This window comes from Pseudochaenichthys georgianus, chromosome 15 (genome assembly GCF_902827115.2).
Source record: "Pseudochaenichthys georgianus chromosome 15, fPseGeo1.2, whole genome shotgun sequence".
NCBI lineage: Eukaryota > Metazoa > Chordata > Actinopteri > Perciformes > Channichthyidae > Pseudochaenichthys > Pseudochaenichthys georgianus.
The window spans coordinates 34,034,984-34,052,280 of record NC_047517.1 but is presented as its reverse complement, the minus strand read 5'-3'; the positions used below and the strand labels follow the sequence as shown (position 1 = coordinate 34,052,280).

The following is a 17,297-nucleotide window of genomic DNA, read 5'->3' as shown; positions in this document are numbered from 1 at the left end:
GTATTTACATCAATATGTTTTCAAAAATAAAATCGAATTTGCTAATATTAAGTGATAATATTAGGATTAGTGTGAACAACTAGTTTACATGTTACTAACAGTGCCTTGGTTAAAGAGCCTGTTGCTGTTTATTTATAGCTTTGAATTCTTTCAAACCAATATTATCTTCTTAAACTTGTATGGTAGTCAGGAGAATCACTTTCTAATGTTTATTGATACATTTAGAGGGAGGGGATCTAAAGTAATGCTTTAAAATTCAGATTGGATTCATTTCTACCATTTTCTTAAATTCATGGTAGTTTCAGTAATCCCATGGTAACTGAGGACACAAGTTATCTAAATGACTAATGTCGTCTTTATGGCTTTCAGAAAGGACAGGAGACCGACAGGATATGATGATGATGATGTTAAATGTGTTGCTTTAGGAACATCCATTGCAAATACATGGAATTCAATAAACATAGAAGAGCATATCATGCAGATTGTCGGTGCCTTTTCCTCCGTGTTGTCCTGGTTTGCTGTGCTGCCTCCTAGTCGCCACCATGGTTTGATGTGCTGCATGGGGATGCTCAAATCGCTCAGAGAAAGGAGTACAAATGTACGGCTTCCCCACTGACACAGAGCGGAGGAAAAAATGGCTGGCTCAAGTCAGCAGGAGCAATTTCACGACCAACAGCAACAAAATATGTGATTTATATACAAACACTGCATTTGCACTTTTTCACCAAACGAAAACCACACCATTGGGAAAGCTTAATGTTTTGTTTAATACAAAAAAACAGGGAAAGGCTTGAAAAACACTGAGAGTTGAGACTCAGGGTGCAGGGTGAGGGTCTCAGTGCAGGTATTCAGGCTCCATTGAACCCCCCTCTGGTTCTTGTGCTGAGAGAGGGAGTAACAGACAGGAGAAAGGGTTATACACACCTATATAGCACACCTATTGCCTTGGGGAGATAACGTGTTTACTTATATAAAACAGTAGTATTAAACGTACCTTGTGTTTTCACTCTCACTTAAGTCCCTCTCCCTTTGCCATCAATCCAGAATCAGCTGGGCTGCAACATTATACATAATCACAAGGACACAATATGGCTCTGCTAAAAACACTCACTCTTACACGCACCAAAGTTATATTTATCTAATATTTAACTCCCTCCACCCCCGCATACAATCCCGTTTAGAAGCCCCTCTTCTCTAATTCAACATGTTGGACGAAATGACATAGAGAGAACGGAATTTACAATTAAAAGGCTGTTCAACGTGTGTTGCTAACTTGCTTCGGTATGCTAGCTTAATCTGTTATCTGTAAACGTTCCCTAAATCTACTAATTTAGGGATAATCCACTGACATCCTTTAATACACATGTTCATTTGAATCAGATGTACTGATAATATCCGCAATATACATCTTTAAACTTCTTCTTACCTTTAAAAGTCCGTCACGAACGGTGTATTATGCAGCAACTCCACAGCTCTGCCAGCCTTGGCGCTAACTTCCGGGGAACGATTGAGAGGCTCCACGATCCGCCATTGCTGTAAAAAAGTGGTCCATTGGAGTGAACGGAGATGTCGTAACTCTTCTATTAAATGGCTCTGGTCCTATCTATCTGAACGCTCTCAGTTTGTACGTGTTAACGATGAATCTTCCACGCAAACCAAAGTTAGCCATGGAGTGCCACAGGGCTCAGTGCTCGGACCTATTTTGTTCACATTATATATGCTTCCGTTAGGCAATATTATAAGGAATCATTCTGTAAACTTTCAATGTTATGCGGATGATACTCAACTATATTTATCAATCAAGCCTGATGAAATTAATCATCTAAATACAATTCAAGACGGCCTTAAGGACTTAAAAACGTGGATGACCTTAAACTTTTTGATGTTAAACACGACCAAAACTGAAGTTATTGTACTTGGCCCGAAGAATCTACGAAACAAATTATCTAAAGATATACTAACTATGGATGGCATTAATTTGGCCTCCAGTGAGACTGTAAGGAATCTTGGTGTTATATTTGATCAGGATTTATCCTTTAACGCCCACATAAAATCAATTTCAAGGACCGCCTACTTCCATCTACGTAACATTGCAAAAATCAGGCATATCTTGCCTCAAAACGATGCAGAGAAACTAGTCCATGCATTTGTTACTTCTAGGCTGGATTATTGTAACTCTTTATTATCAGGCAGTACCAAGAAGTCAGTCAAGTCGCTTCAGCTGATTCAAAATGCTGCAGCTTGTGTACTAACCAGAGTTAGGAAAAGGGACCACATTACTCCTGTTCTGGCTGCCTTACACTGGCTCCCTATAGAACACAGGATATCATTACAAATTATTATTCTCGCCTACAAAGCCCTTAATGGGCAGGCGCCATCTTACCTTAAAGAACTCATTATACCCTACTGTCCTACTAGGGCATTGCGTTCCAAGAATGCAGGGTTGTTGGTTGTTCCGAGAGTCTCTAAAAGTACAATGGGAGCCAGAGCCTTTTCTTATCAAGCTCCACATTTGTGGAATCAGCTTCCAGTTTGTGTTCGGGCGGCAGACACCCTATCCGTTTTTAAGAGTGCGCTTAAGACCTTCCTTTTTGATAAAGCTTATAATTAGGGCTGATTAGATTCAGCCCCTAGTTTTGCTGATATAGGCTTACTTTGTCGGGGGACATCTTACTTCTTCCTTCTCTCTGTCTATACCTGTGTACTCTCATGTTCCGATTAACCCAGCTTCCCCAAATTTCTTTCTTTTTTGTGTCTATATACGCCGGGATCCGGAGTCATGGATGATCCTGTGGTCCTGTGTCCTGGATCGCGAGCCCTGGATCATCGGTCCTGGATGGATATCCTCGTGGATTCATCTTCCTATTATACACACATGCATTTCCAAACATTTGGACTACCTATGTTGCAAATGTATTATTTTTTCAATTTACACACGGCATCTATTGCACGTATGTCCGTCCCGGGAGAGGGATCCCTCCTCTGCTGCTCTCCCTGAGGTTTCTCCCATTTTTCCCTTTAAACTGTGGGTTTTCTCCGGAAGTTTTTCCTTGTACAATGTGAGGGTCTAAGGACAGAGGGTGTCGTATTGTCATACTGATATTCTGTACACACTGTGAAGACCACTGAGACAAATGTAACATTTGTGATATTGGGCTATATAAATAAACATTGATTGATTGAACTTGAGTGCGTTGCAATAGACAGGAACTTGGGAGCGTTGCAATTCTGCCTTCAACCAACCCGTCGATCAGCGGCTGGCAGCCGTACAGCAAATCGCAGCGCAGCAGAACTTCCACAGTGGACCTTCGCCTCACGGTCGCTTCCTCGTCGATCCATCCAGAGCCTTGCTTCCCGTTCCCTCTTCACCTCGTTGCTTCACCCTTTCCGTTCTCCCAGCCCTCCCGGTAAATGTCCCGGCTCCTCGCTTTAACCAACCACCGGCCAATCCACGTAGCTCCCTGGAAGGCTGGGCAGGCAGCAGCCAATCACGCTGCTCTCATCCAGCTGATTCACACCAGCTGCGACAACACACATACTCCGCCCACCTGACAGGCTAACCCTTTTATGAATGGAAACACACATTTGTCCCCACTTCTGCTTAAAATACATATACACACAGTAAATATAATGCATCATCATTTGACATACAAAAATCCCATCCCTACATAATGATCCCAAAACAAATTAGTGTCACGGAGACTTAGTCCATATTTTAAACAGTCTATGGACTTCACACACATACTATAGCATTATTTATTCATTTAGCTATCAGGGACAGCCCACATTAATCAATACTACAGTTTCCACATTAATATACTAGAGTTAGTTAATGAGCACATTTTCGTCTGCAGTCTTATGAATGTCTTTACCAGCTTTTCTGTTACAACTTTTGCTTTTTATTAGAATTAAATATAACCAGCTTAAGAGGCTGCCCACATGGGAGACACATTTTTGACATAGAACCTCCTTGCTATAAGAAATGTCTTCATGACCAAAATGTCCACTTCTAATATGAATATTTTTGTGATGCGTCTCCCATGTGCTGTGGTTTTTGAGAGCAGCATTTTAAAGACAGAGCTTTGAGTTATAAAACAGCTTAAGGAGCCAAGAATTATAGATTGATGCAATGCCCGTCTCATCTAGTTAGAAAAGACCAGCCAGTTTTTTAAGATGAATCACAACATTGAATGTGAAGTGGAATTTGTCTGCTGTAATAAAATGTAGAGCTCTGGTTTAAATTGCATCCTGGGGCTTTTTCAAGAAGTATGGGAAGAGGTTTAACTCTTAGCAGTCATACCCAGCCAAATAGTATGAACATGGGCAAAAGAAGCAGCATTGGTTAGGATTTACATTGTATAAGCTCATCCAAATGCAATTGTTTATCCTGTTTGAGCTTTTCTGTCAAATATCCAATAACTGCAATAGATATTTATCCGGCTGTTCCACCTCTCTAGGAGGAGCCAGGCTTATAATCATATTAGCTCAGGCTTGACCATGGCTTCAGGCACAAAAGGACCGCTTACACTACATTAAACTCCCATGAATACGATGTTCTACAGTAAAAGCACACACACACACACACACACACACACACACACACACACACACACACACACACACACACACACACACACACACACACACACACACACACACACACACACACACACACACACACACACACACACACACACACACACACACACACACACACACACACACACACACACACACACACACATTTCCACTGTCAATAGAGCTTCACATCAGGCAGCGAGTTGCAAATCAAAAGTTGTTCATCTGCCTGGAACATAAAACCCTCTTTGCATAGGTTTTAGAAAGACACAATTATGCATTGTTCCAAATGAGCATCATTACCTTTGTCATACGTGTGTGTGTGTGTGTGTGTGTGTGTGTGTGTGTGTGTGTGTGTGTGTGTGTGTGTGTGTGTGTGTGTGTGTGTGTGTGTGTGTGTGTGTGTGGTGTGTGTGTGTGTGTGTGTGTGTGTGTGTGGTGTGTGTGTGTGTGTGTGTGTGTGTGTGTGTGTGTGTGTGTGTGTGTGTGTGTGTGTGTGTGTGTGTGACTGCAAAATGCTTTTCACATTACTGCTGCATATTTGTCCACACGTGTTTATATTTGTACATATGCCAGAGCTATTGTGACTGTAGTTGGCAGGCATATCCATGTTTGAGGTAGCCTCCTACCTCCCTTCACCTACACTGTTTTATACATAATAGCCACAACAACACCAAAACAGCATTATGGCCTTTTCTTAGAGACACTTGACTGCATTAGAAAAATAAAGGCGTGTGTGCTTTTGTTTTCACCAATTGAGAGGTAGCAGTCATTTCAATAGCTTAAGATTAAGGAATACTTCCACAGAAGCAGGACATATTGGTGGGATCAACACTTCTGACAATCTGCAGTGATGCACACTTGACAGTTATAGCTCTCGTTTCAAAATAATTCCAGTTCTTTGGTTACACAGATTAAAACGTTTTCTATATTTGAGATAATGCAGTTTGAAGAATCCACAAAGGATCATTTTCTATAACAAACTGATTAGTCACTCACTTTATTTCTATTTAAATACTGTTATATTTCACTATATTTTGTATTATTTTTTTAATGTTATTATAGTTTTCTTTAAATAGTTCTCTATCTGTGTTTTTTTTATTAATGTTTTACTTTTATGTATGCAACATGACATCAAGTCAAATTCCTCGTACGTGTCAACCTAGATCCCAATTCATGGCTTTTAAAATAAAAACACATTTCCAAAAATGAAAAGTAGGTCCCACATACTGTACACCTACAATACACCAAGGCTTTAGACAAAGCAACTTAAAATCTTCAAAAGACTGATGCCAGTCCTCCATTATCAACAAACCCACAGCTCAGTTATGTAACCAATGTGTGTTGTGTTCTGAATGCTAATGTATGTGTAGGATTAAAGACAAACAAAAATACATCTTCTCTGTGTACACAAAGGCACACATGATTTACAGATTTAGGAGAACACATACAGCTAACTATAGCCTCGACAACACTGCGTCTTTGTCTGAGGTCATGACCTCTCAATGGGTGGGGTAAACACTTATTGAACAGCCAAAAATTATGCATAAATAAATGGGTTGAAAAGGTGATTCATAATGGTCTGAACACTTCAATCATAGTGCTTTACAAGCTTATTGTGTTAAGGCTTAATTGGCACCTGTTGTTTTGTAATGTAATTTCAACAAATAAAGTAACAAATACATTTTTAAAAAGAAAAACCTTTTAGCAACACATGTGCATGTAATTTTGAAGTATAACCTTACCACATACTTTGTTTTCACTTGGTCTAAGACTGTTTCAGGCCTAGACGCAGCATTGAATCCATCATTAGCATGGTCATGTTATTGTAGTGTAAGCTTTTTGTAGCGGTCTTCATTGATGGTTTCTTGGCCCGCTGTGTGCTCATGTGGATGCGGGGAACAATCTATCAGCAACAACCTGAGGTCACAACATACTGCCTGGCAGGGCTGAGAAAAGGGTCAAGAAGAGGAATAAATAATTCATTGGTCCCATACCACCAAGGCACTGCAGTCAGTCTTTCTGAATATCTAGTACTTTTTAAAACTCCTTTTTGGCATGCATTAACGGCGAGGTCAGTGATCAAAGTTTAAGAAATGTTTGCCCTTATGGCCTGACTAATATTTATGCAGTGAAAGATAATGTGACAAGTAGTGATGTCACGTATTGCGCTGAGGCTTTGGAGCGTGTGTCAACTAATCCCCGAAGCTTTTTGTGAAGCTTGTATCGAGGCTTGTATCGGTTTGGGCCAGTGAAGTCATCGATGACAAACGAAGCCTCGCTACCTGTCGATACCACGTGACTGCTTCACGAAGCGATTCAGATCGGTTGAACCACAACGCTCATAATACCCATGGATGTATAATAAGAACCATATTACCCCTCCTCTACCTGATGGAATTAAGAGAGATCAGACCCTCACTTATATAGAGGTCGGAACATGTCATAAGTATAAATAAATAAAAGCATGAATAAATGTAGGAATAAAAACATGAATAAATACAGGAATAAATAGGGTGCAGTGTTTTGAAGGAAAATTCAGTGTGTGGGCTGTGGGTCAGCTGGAAAGCAGTTGAATCTCAACCGCAAGGTCCCTGGTTCAATGACTCGTCAATAAGTCTTTTTTTTGTTTATAAAAGCTACAGCTAAATGAGATAATGTAGTTAATAAATGTATTCCTTGATATGGTTTAGCATCTCTCCGGCTACAACATGGTTAAGTTTACAAATATTATTAAGGAATACAAATCCCTCTTTGCAACGTTTACCAGCCTCCTTAGGCTTTTCAATCACAATCATTAAAACTGGAATAAAAACAATATTGTTAACATGAAAATATGATGTAATGTTCGTTGTTTAGAGTTATTCTAAGGCTTTACTCATTGGGAAGTCGGTATGAGATAGAAAGAGCACACTGTTGAGATGTCCAATCTGCCTGTTTTACACACTTTGACCAACAGGGAGTTTGTGTTTAAATGAAGCCCATGATGAAGCCTCATGAGATGAACCCTTTTGCGAACCAATTGGCTGGAAAGCTTCAAAGCTTCATAAGGCTTCATCTCGCCATCACTAACGACAAATAAAAGCAGATTGGTTTAAGCACATGTTCTGGTTAAAGTAGACAAAGTCCACTGATGAGACACAGTTGATTTAGATTTACCTGTGATGGGGAGTCACTGCTGGTTTCTGGGGCTGCTGGAGGGCCATCTTGTCAGGCTGTAGCAAAGAGGTGACACCAAAAGCACACCACTTAAATTCAGGAAGTCAAAATCAGAATGTACCAAGTGCTTGTCTCACAGAGAGATGGGGGGGGGGGGGGGGGGGGAATTCAGATTTGTAGTTTAGAGATTTTGTTTGTTTTTTCCAGACTATACCAGTTTTGGGGGGCATTGCTTTGGTTAATGGCTGACATATTGCAGTTTGATGAGTTGTCTTGTTTGTTTTGTAGTTTAGGTGTCAGTGTTTGTCTTTGTTCTACCCCTTTTTTTCAAAAATAATCTGATAACCCTGTCAGGGTTCCCCTTTTTGTTCAGTTTATTAGAGTCTGTTGTGCTTTTATTCCAAGTTTCATTTAAGATATGTTAAGTTGACCCTTTTCATTGTTCCATAATTTTGTTGCAAATGTTTTCATATGAAAATCCACCTGTGACTCCTCACACTCACAGGCTTGGTCCTTCACATCCACATCCTATTGATACATTGATTATCTTACCTAGTATTACAACAAAACAATAATAAGAATACATGAATCAACCTTTTTCACAGTTAATATTCTAAATAAACACATACAATATGTTTTTGCTGCTCATATTCCTTAATGAAAATGTCAAAAAACATACCATTGTATTCTGTTCTCTAAAGTGTTTTGGGGAAATTGATTCTGCTTCTTTCATTATGAATATATTCATGGGTTGTATCTTGGAATTTTCCTCGTTGTAAGGTGTGCAAGTCTCTGGGATTTTAACCCGCAAATACACAATCACTACAGTCATTTCCCTCAGCACTGTGACTGTTGGATTTCATGTACCGTCTGGGGGAAACCTGAGTGGGTGGTGCGAATGTACAGAAACCCTGCAGTCAATAATTACTATTGAACTGCCCTTGAGTCAAGCACTTAAACCCCGGAGGCTCAATGATCACTGGAGCAGGGCAGAGCACCGCGACAGCTCCAAGGAGAGAACAAATGAATATGTGCAACCCTGTCATCCTGCAAGAATCTCCCCAGGATGCTGGTGTATGGAGCCATTCTTCCTCACCTTGCCATAAAGAGTTTGACAACCTGCTTTAGGAGGATAAATGAGGAAGATTTAAAGGATTTGCAAAGAAGTTTGAGGCAGTGTATGATTACCAGTTTACTTTGGCCGCCACTTAAGCAACCACTTACAAAAGGCGAGAAGATGTTGAATGGAGTCAGATTAATCCCTGAGGCTGGAAGGGAACGTTTCACCGCACTTGTTTTCAGCTTATTTCTGCTGCGCTGCTCTTACAGTATATGAGTCAGGACATGAATGTGGTCTGTAATGTAAAGAGTACAACAGCCAAAATCCCTACTGGGCTCGTACCCAATGTCATCAAGTTTCAAGTTCAACAAAGCTGCATAGAGGCAGGGAAAAGAGGAAGGAAGTATTAGCGATTTGCTTTTTCTGCCGTTCTGCCAGCTACTTAACATGAGGAGAGAAAATCCCCTTTCATAAATAAAGGCTCAGCTAACTGCTACTGTTGGCTCGGACCTCTCAGTGCTGGCAGCCCACAGCAGCTCTTATGGAGATCATCACCCACAAGCCTGGGCTTTACATGCCAGGTGGTTTTCAATCTGGGGTCATAAAAACCTGCATGAGAGCTTGTGGAAGAAAAGGTACAACAAAAGAAAGTCTTTGCAAGGGGCACACTGACTTTTCGGGTGTCATGTTGAAGGGCGAGTTATGGTAATTATGTTTTGGGGTCGGATTTCATTACATTACATTTTAATTAGTTAATGCTTTTATACAAAGCAATTTACAATAAGTGCAATAAACCATAAAGGCATGGAATCAGAGCGATAGAAAATGTTGGTACATTGACTTCAAATAAGTACTCCAATTTGTATTTTTACTTTTTGACAGGTTTATTGACCATGGTGGATGGAAAGAGGTGGATTTTTAGTCTGGGACAGTATACTTTCTGCTGTCTTCAAATCAATGGTTAGCTCATTCCATCATTTTGGAGCCATGATGGCAAACGTGTCTCACTTGCTTTGAAGGGGAACAAGTCGATTAGCAAAGTGCACATTTTGGAGTATTTTGGATAAGCAACAGACTAGCACGATGCAAATTAGGACAGCCTCTGATAGCAAGTGAACAGAGCCAAGGATGTGTGTACTCTGTGTTCGAAGCAGTTGATAGAGGGTCAATAACTGAAACACAAGAAAGTATGTTCTACTTCAGCTTTGGATATGGGATAAGGATTGGATGAGGACAAGAGAAAAGGTGATTGATGCAGTGGAAACAGGGATGAATAACTGACATAGGACAATGTAGTATTGGTGCTTTATACTGGGAATGAATTGCTGTTTATTTTGTTGCAGGTCTGCCAGCCACTTAACACCAGAAGCAGTAATCCCTTTTTTTAAATAAAGCTTCAGCAGAGGAATGGTATGCTCTACTGAAGCTTTATAGAGCTGCTTACATCCTCACCTCGATTGGTTTACTAAAAGAGAACATGGTGAGATTGTATGTTTGTGTTGGAGTGTACTTTAGATTTATATGGTATGTTCTCATCTTAATCCTTTTTTTCCCACAGCTTACATAGGTGATGACCACAGGACGTATATTATATTGTATATAGTTCTTCTATTTGCTTTCATAATCGCAACGTGAAGCCAAAACTACCCAGACCATGTAATGTGTCACAAGCCTTTTGTGTTGCCCCCACCTTTATCACCAGAGACATGACTCTAATTTAAGATAATATTTAAGTTAGGCTTTTTTTTTGGTGGTTCAAATATCAAAAAAAGTTATTTTTTGTTGACTTTCTCTGCAGACATATGCTTAATTTGTTCGTTGGAGCTAAATGATTGACAGGTAAAACAGATATCTTCTTGTTTCTTCTATCTTTCTTTAACATGTACATCTGCCAAGTTAAGTTAATCAGTCAGTCATCCTAAAAAACTCTGGTAAAGAAAAAGCATTCACATTTATAGTCAGCATGTATTTTGAGGGAAGGTAAGAAACAGGCCTTCTGGACATTTCAAGTGATCAGTGTTACTATGGCGATCATTGCCAACTGTCAGTTTGGCAGTTTTACTGAGCCAGAGCTTGAAGGCGTTACAACCAGCCAAGAAAAAAGGGACAGAACACATTCGACTTAGTATTTTATAGAGACTTTTCACTCTAGTCAAAAACAAATACCCTGCAGAATCAAGGAGAACAGGTACACAAATAGGTTGTTGCTCTTCTGTGTATTTCCTGTTGCTGTCAATTTAATCACAAACACTCATCCAGGATAGTTAAGCAGCTATTTGGGATTGAAGAGATATAGCGTGGGTGAAGCTTTTGTCTTCAAATCAGATCAGATACTCTCATTACTGCTGGCTTCAGCTGAAATGGCCCAGCATGGGGTGTAGAATACAGGGCTAATACAGTGTCTTTCAGAGCATGCATTGTTCATATGATGAAGACAGCTATGCTAATAATTGTATTTATGAGATGTGTTCCTATCTGTTAGCCTCCCTCGAGACCCATTGCAGTGCATTTTCCATTCTACACAGGATCTATATAATATGTGCTGTTGCGTTTCTTAGAAGCTTCTCCGTCTGCATGTTTTCATTGGACAGGACAAAACATTTAGGAGATATGTCGGCAACATGAAATGTTTGTATAACATCAATAATTAAGAGTTTAATTTGCATCTATCCTACCACTTATCTCAACTCAAACTTGTAACAAACACATTTTGTAGTTAAATAAATAAATGGATGGTTCAAAAGGTCTTCTGATTTTATCCTACAACAGAAGGAAATAGATATATTTTTTAATTGCTCTATAATTAATGAAGCGTGGTGTGAATTCAAAACCTTTGTGTGTATGATGTAAAGCTTTGTAAGTTCTTGTTATTGATGCTTTAAGCAACTTTTCCTCTGATTTATACACAGAGGCGCATCAAGCTGCAGTTCAACATTTATCAATGGCAGTGTTTATTTTGTTGTTGTTTTTTACACCACATCAATAGATGTTTTGACAGCCCCTTGTCTAAAAGTAGCCAGCCATTAATTATTCATAATGCATTAATGAGTTGGTGTAGAGCAGGAGTACTCAAACGTTTTTGTTAAAGGTCCACTTGCGAATTTTATACAAGGTCAATGGTCCGAATCAATGCCAATAAAGCGGAGCAACGAAACAGAAATTAAGAAGCAATTTCGGCGCGCTATGCAAGGGGCCCCCTTGAGGGGGTTTCCCGTTTCACGTTTATTCTGGTTTGTTTTGTGTTTGTATCTTTTATTTTTAATTAATTTTATGTTTTGTGAGCTGAGCTGTGTGATTTTATATTGTATGTATCTCTCTGTACAGCACTTTGGTCTGGAGTTTTTAAAGTGCTTTATAAATAAAGTTGGATTGGATTAATCTACCTTATTTGGGGGCCCCCTTCTGGTCCACACACACACACACACACACACACACACACACACACACACACACACACACACACACACACACACACACACACACACACACACACACACACACACACACACACACACACACACACACACACACACACACACACACACACACACAGTGTGATGGCTTGAACTAGTGGGAGAAATGGCACTGTTTGTCTGTAGGCAATGCCTTGAACCTCGGCAAAAATTGCATTATAAGCATTAGAAAGTCAAGGTAAACTTGCGGTCTGCAATGCATGTCACGCTCGCGCACATAAGTACATATATATGCAAGTTCATTCTCACAATGCGTCAGACACATGTACATTAAAGGGGACCTATCATGCAAAATGCACTTTGTGATGTCTTTTATACATAAATATGTGTCCCCGGTGCGTCGGGGAATTCACGCAGCGTCAGAAAATAAAACCCTCTCTCTTTTCCTCCGTACCCAAATCTTTTAAAAACAGGGGTACAACGAGCGGATACAGATTTGCTGCCGATCTGACGTCAAATCGGCAGTGGACCCACAGAAAGTTGCTATCAGAAACAATGCCTGACGTGTTTTGGACGTAATCTGGTCTTTGTTTACATTAGCAAGCCTCGCTAACCTGTACTGTAGAGCACATGTGTTTAAAAAGCAGGAATTAAAAAAGGAACTCACCTTGTGATAAACCCGCAAGAGAAAAAGCATTTGAGCTCCATACTGTTTCAGAGATAATCTTTAATGTGGTTTAAACAGGATGGCGTTTTATCACAGCAGAATGTAACTTTATCTCTGATAGAATTCTGATCAGGCATTAGCTCCGCCTCCTCTTTTTTCAAGCTAAGGACCCAAAATCCGCGTTTCTCTAACAGGGCTGCAAAAGAGGGGTATGAGCAGTATGAGGCATGGCTACAATGGGTGATCTGTTTGGTATTTTAAGCAAAAAACTTCACAGACATGTTTTGTATAGGTATGGCCCTACAATATATGTTTCCAATATAGCATAATAGGTCCACTTTAATTGACAGAATCAGAATCAGATTTTTTGGGGGAAAAAAATATTTTTATTTTTTATAATGGGACACAGGGTTCGGTCCGGATTGATTTGCAGTTCGGTCCGGATCCGGACCTTGGTCCAGAGTTTGAGAAGCCCTGGTGTAGAGGAAGAGACGGCTTACTTTTAGGAATGTTGCTATTCAGATCTTATTAAATAACGGAGATGGAAACCATCCTGCATCTGTCCGATTGCATTCTCTCCTTTATTGGTAAAGACGCTGCACTATGCAAAGGTTTCTAAATATCTCTCTATTTTTTTAAGACAGTTACTGTTGGGAAAATACGGAATACACTCTTCCAATATCAGAGTAGCACATGATAACAAAGGCCCTACGTAGCTGTGTACGTATCAGGATGTATAATTACCTAGAAGAGCGTCGGGACTGTTTTAGGAATATGATAGCTATGTGATTAACATGATGATTCAGCCTCTATGGAGATAGACATATGACAAGCATGATCATTTCTGACGTGGGTCTTAGCTAATCTAATCTAAACATTATACTTACGGAGGTGTGTGGTGGAGTGGGTTGTGCGTTGGTGTTCGGATCAGGGGGTCATTGGTTCAAACCCCATTGCAGTCAGCATGTTGTTGTGTCCCTGGGCAAGACACTTCACATTGCTCCTGTGGGGATTGTCCACAGTATTGAGTATGTAAGTCACTTTGGATAAAAGCGTCTAACAAGTGTCATGTAATATATTACAATATATGGGAAAATATATCAGTAATTGCTGCTTTTCATTTATTGAGTAATATATGTAAATAATATATATAATATATTGGTTGTTTATATACAGTATGTGAACATACATTTACTTAGCATTTATATGGGGACATGTATGTACTATATATTAAGATTGATATGGGGACATGTATGTACTATATATTCACAATTATATTGGGACATGTATGCACTATATATTCACAATTATATTGGGACATGTACTGTATGCACTATATATATTCACAATTATATTGGGACATGTATGCACTATATATATTCAGATTTATAAAAGACCATGTACGTACCATATATTCCGAACATGAGTGCAATATATGTTCACAATTATGAGGAGAAATGCATGTTCTGATAAAAAAAATCTTTAATTCGTTTTTTTCTATCAATGTGTAACAGTTATCAAAATACTCATTAAAAGAAGGACAAGGAAAGAATAAAAGAAAAGGCCAATAAATAACACATTATGTAATGACTCAAGAACATTTTCACGTAATTAAGTAATAAAACCCACTTTTTGTAACAATCTGCTGCATTCTGTAATCAACAGCCTGAACGCAATATAAAATACATTTCCCTGCATTTTGTAATACATTATTACATTTTGCAATGGTTATTACAAAATGCATGAGTTGCACTTTTAAAAAACTGTAATATTCATGATGTAACCATAACCAAACTGTAAATACATCCCAAAATGGATGTTGACATGTTGGCTAATGAATATTGGTAACACTTGATGTCGTTTTAACCAATGGAAGATATTCTACTGAAATATTTTAAAATTAATTATGAGTAAGGATGATTCATGGTTGAATAAATAAATAAACATTTGTAATGATATTGTTTGCAACTCATTTTGTAATAACCGCTGCAATATGTAATAATATATTTCAAAATGTGGCGACATGTATTACATATTTGCATTGAACTTGTTTATTACATAATGAGCAAATTATTACAAAAGGAGGTGTTATTACATAATGAAGGGGAAAATGTTTTACATATTGTATAGGTATAGTTAATAAATTATGCATTGTAATTTTTGATTTGATGTCCACCTCCACTTAAAATATGTTCACATGGATAGGTTCCTAAATAGATTTGCACTTTTTTTTTTAAACAGTAACCCATGTCCATATGTTTATTCTGGGGTAGTATATTTAAAGTTTAGGGCTACCATTATGGGCAGCAATGCTGTAAATATTAACAAATAAATCCAGGAAAATGGCACAAAAGAAAACTGGTAGTGGCCTGGCTGGGTGTATAATTCGTGGCCTGGCTGGGTGTATAATTCATGGCCTGGCTGGGTGTATAATTTGTGGCCTGGCTGGGTGTATAATTCCTTTGAACTAACTTGAATGCATTAGGCCACAACACATAGCCTAACTAGTGTTAGCCTACATAGTTGCTAACATCAGAAGACAGTGACTAACTGTGGTTACATTACTTTACTAGCTAGCTTCAGCAACAGAACATATTTTCATTCATCATCTTCACCAGTCAGAAAATGTCCGATAGCCGCGATGCTAATTTCCGCTATGTTAAAATCATAGGTTAAACTCCATTGACTTACAGTATGCTAACAATGTTAGTTTAGGCTTTTTTGGGTCGACTTCAGTTGACTGTAACATCGAAAATCTTACCGAATTGAATGTTCACAAAGCTGCGGACCGGTTATACACTGCATAACAAGGGAACTAACATAGCTAATTTAGCTAACGTTAGCTAATTTAGCTGTTGTAGTGCCGAGAGACGGGACCTACGGATTAAGCTACTAGACTACTTGTAGTGCACATGCATAATTATTTCAATTTAAAATAGTTTTAAATGCTCACACACATACCTTACTCTCGTGCTGTATTTTCCTCTTGTTGCTTTTTATTTTTCGAAGCACCTGATGAATGCTTTCTCTTTGACAGCGCCATAATCCCATCATCAACAGACAGAGACAACACACTTGCATTTGAATCTGCCAATCAGATCAATCTATTGCTGGAGAGGGGGGGCCTCCCCGAAATCTGTGAGATTGATTGATTTTATGATAACTGGCACGTAATGTGTCCAATGAGAACGTTAACACGTTTTTAGAGAGTTCTAACAAATATTTGTTTAGCGAAGACGGAGGTCAGTTTTGGATAGCGGAAAGCTACATGATCCAAGCCACTGTCAGCCGGAAGTGGCACGTTCGATTACTGTTTTGGGCTGTCTGCCGTGGATGGGCTGCATTCCACTCCAAATAGCTAGTCGGCCGTAACCAGAATCCAAACGCCAGCCGTTTTATGGATTCTCATTTAATTTCCAAGAATATCTCAGTACTGGGTTATTTACAATTTCAAAATAAACATATATTATAGTATATTCAAGAATGAAAAAATATGTGCATTGAACACATGTATATATATATGCATATATATATATATATATGCATGCATATCTGCATGTGTGTGTCTGTATATATTTATAAACTGTATATTATTTTCCATCATTCAATGGACAATGGAGTATTTGTACTTTTTAAATACCATCAAACATATGTTCATATATAAAGTGGGTAACTATACAAAACGAAGTGAGATAACTGTTTATGAATATCTGTTCAACTTTATGTAAACTTGTGTAACTCATGAAAGATAAATAAGTGTTTCAATAAAACTATTACATATAAAAGTGCAGTTTTTGTTTTCATTGCAATATTTTTTTTGTGTATCAATATATAGCCATACACGGCCCATGCATATATTGCAATATATTTAAAAATATAAGGACTACTTTCCCATATGTATGATCCAGTATATTGTATTATATTTTCCAATATATTACAACATATTTTGTTTCATAATCTTGTGACCGTGTAACTCCCTCTCTTGTATATCAGCATGTGAAGGACACTGTTCAGGAACTAGTTGTACCAAATGCTCTGTATGACTACTTCCATTTTTGCAAGGATAATAAATACATGTATCCTGATTATAGAAGCTCAAGCCGGTGACGAGTGATATTTTTCTAACAGTTACCAAATAAAATATTTTTCACATCATACCATGCAACCCTCCAACTGAACTTCAACACGAACCCATCAACCCACCAGTACTGCAGCCCTGTGTCCTTCCCCCAGGGCTTCAGGCACGCTCAGAAGCGTTTATCTCCCCAGTGTGAGGTGCCAGCTCTGGGCTGAGGTCTGAATGGGACAGCCAACTCCAGAGTAACAGCATGGGTCAGCAGTCAAAGAAAGAGGGAGAAAGTGGAGAAAGAAAAATACATCGGCAAATTGAGAGAGAAGCGAACAAAGGCGAAAGAGGACG

General features: G+C 38.9%; 1 long non-coding RNA gene across 1 annotated transcript; it reads right to left on the bottom strand.

Annotated features, from left to right (window-relative positions):
- Positions 1 to 719: 719 nt before the first annotated feature.
- LOC139435252 (uncharacterized) lies at positions 720 to 7,820 on the bottom strand. Its single transcript, XR_011644545.1, has 4 exons — positions 7,738 to 7,820; positions 1,427 to 1,533; positions 995 to 1,055; positions 720 to 882 (listed from the first exon to the last, which is right to left on the bottom strand). It is a non-coding gene; the product is annotated as an uncharacterized lncRNA (long non-coding RNA).
- Positions 7,821 to 17,297: the final 9,477 nt, after the last annotated feature.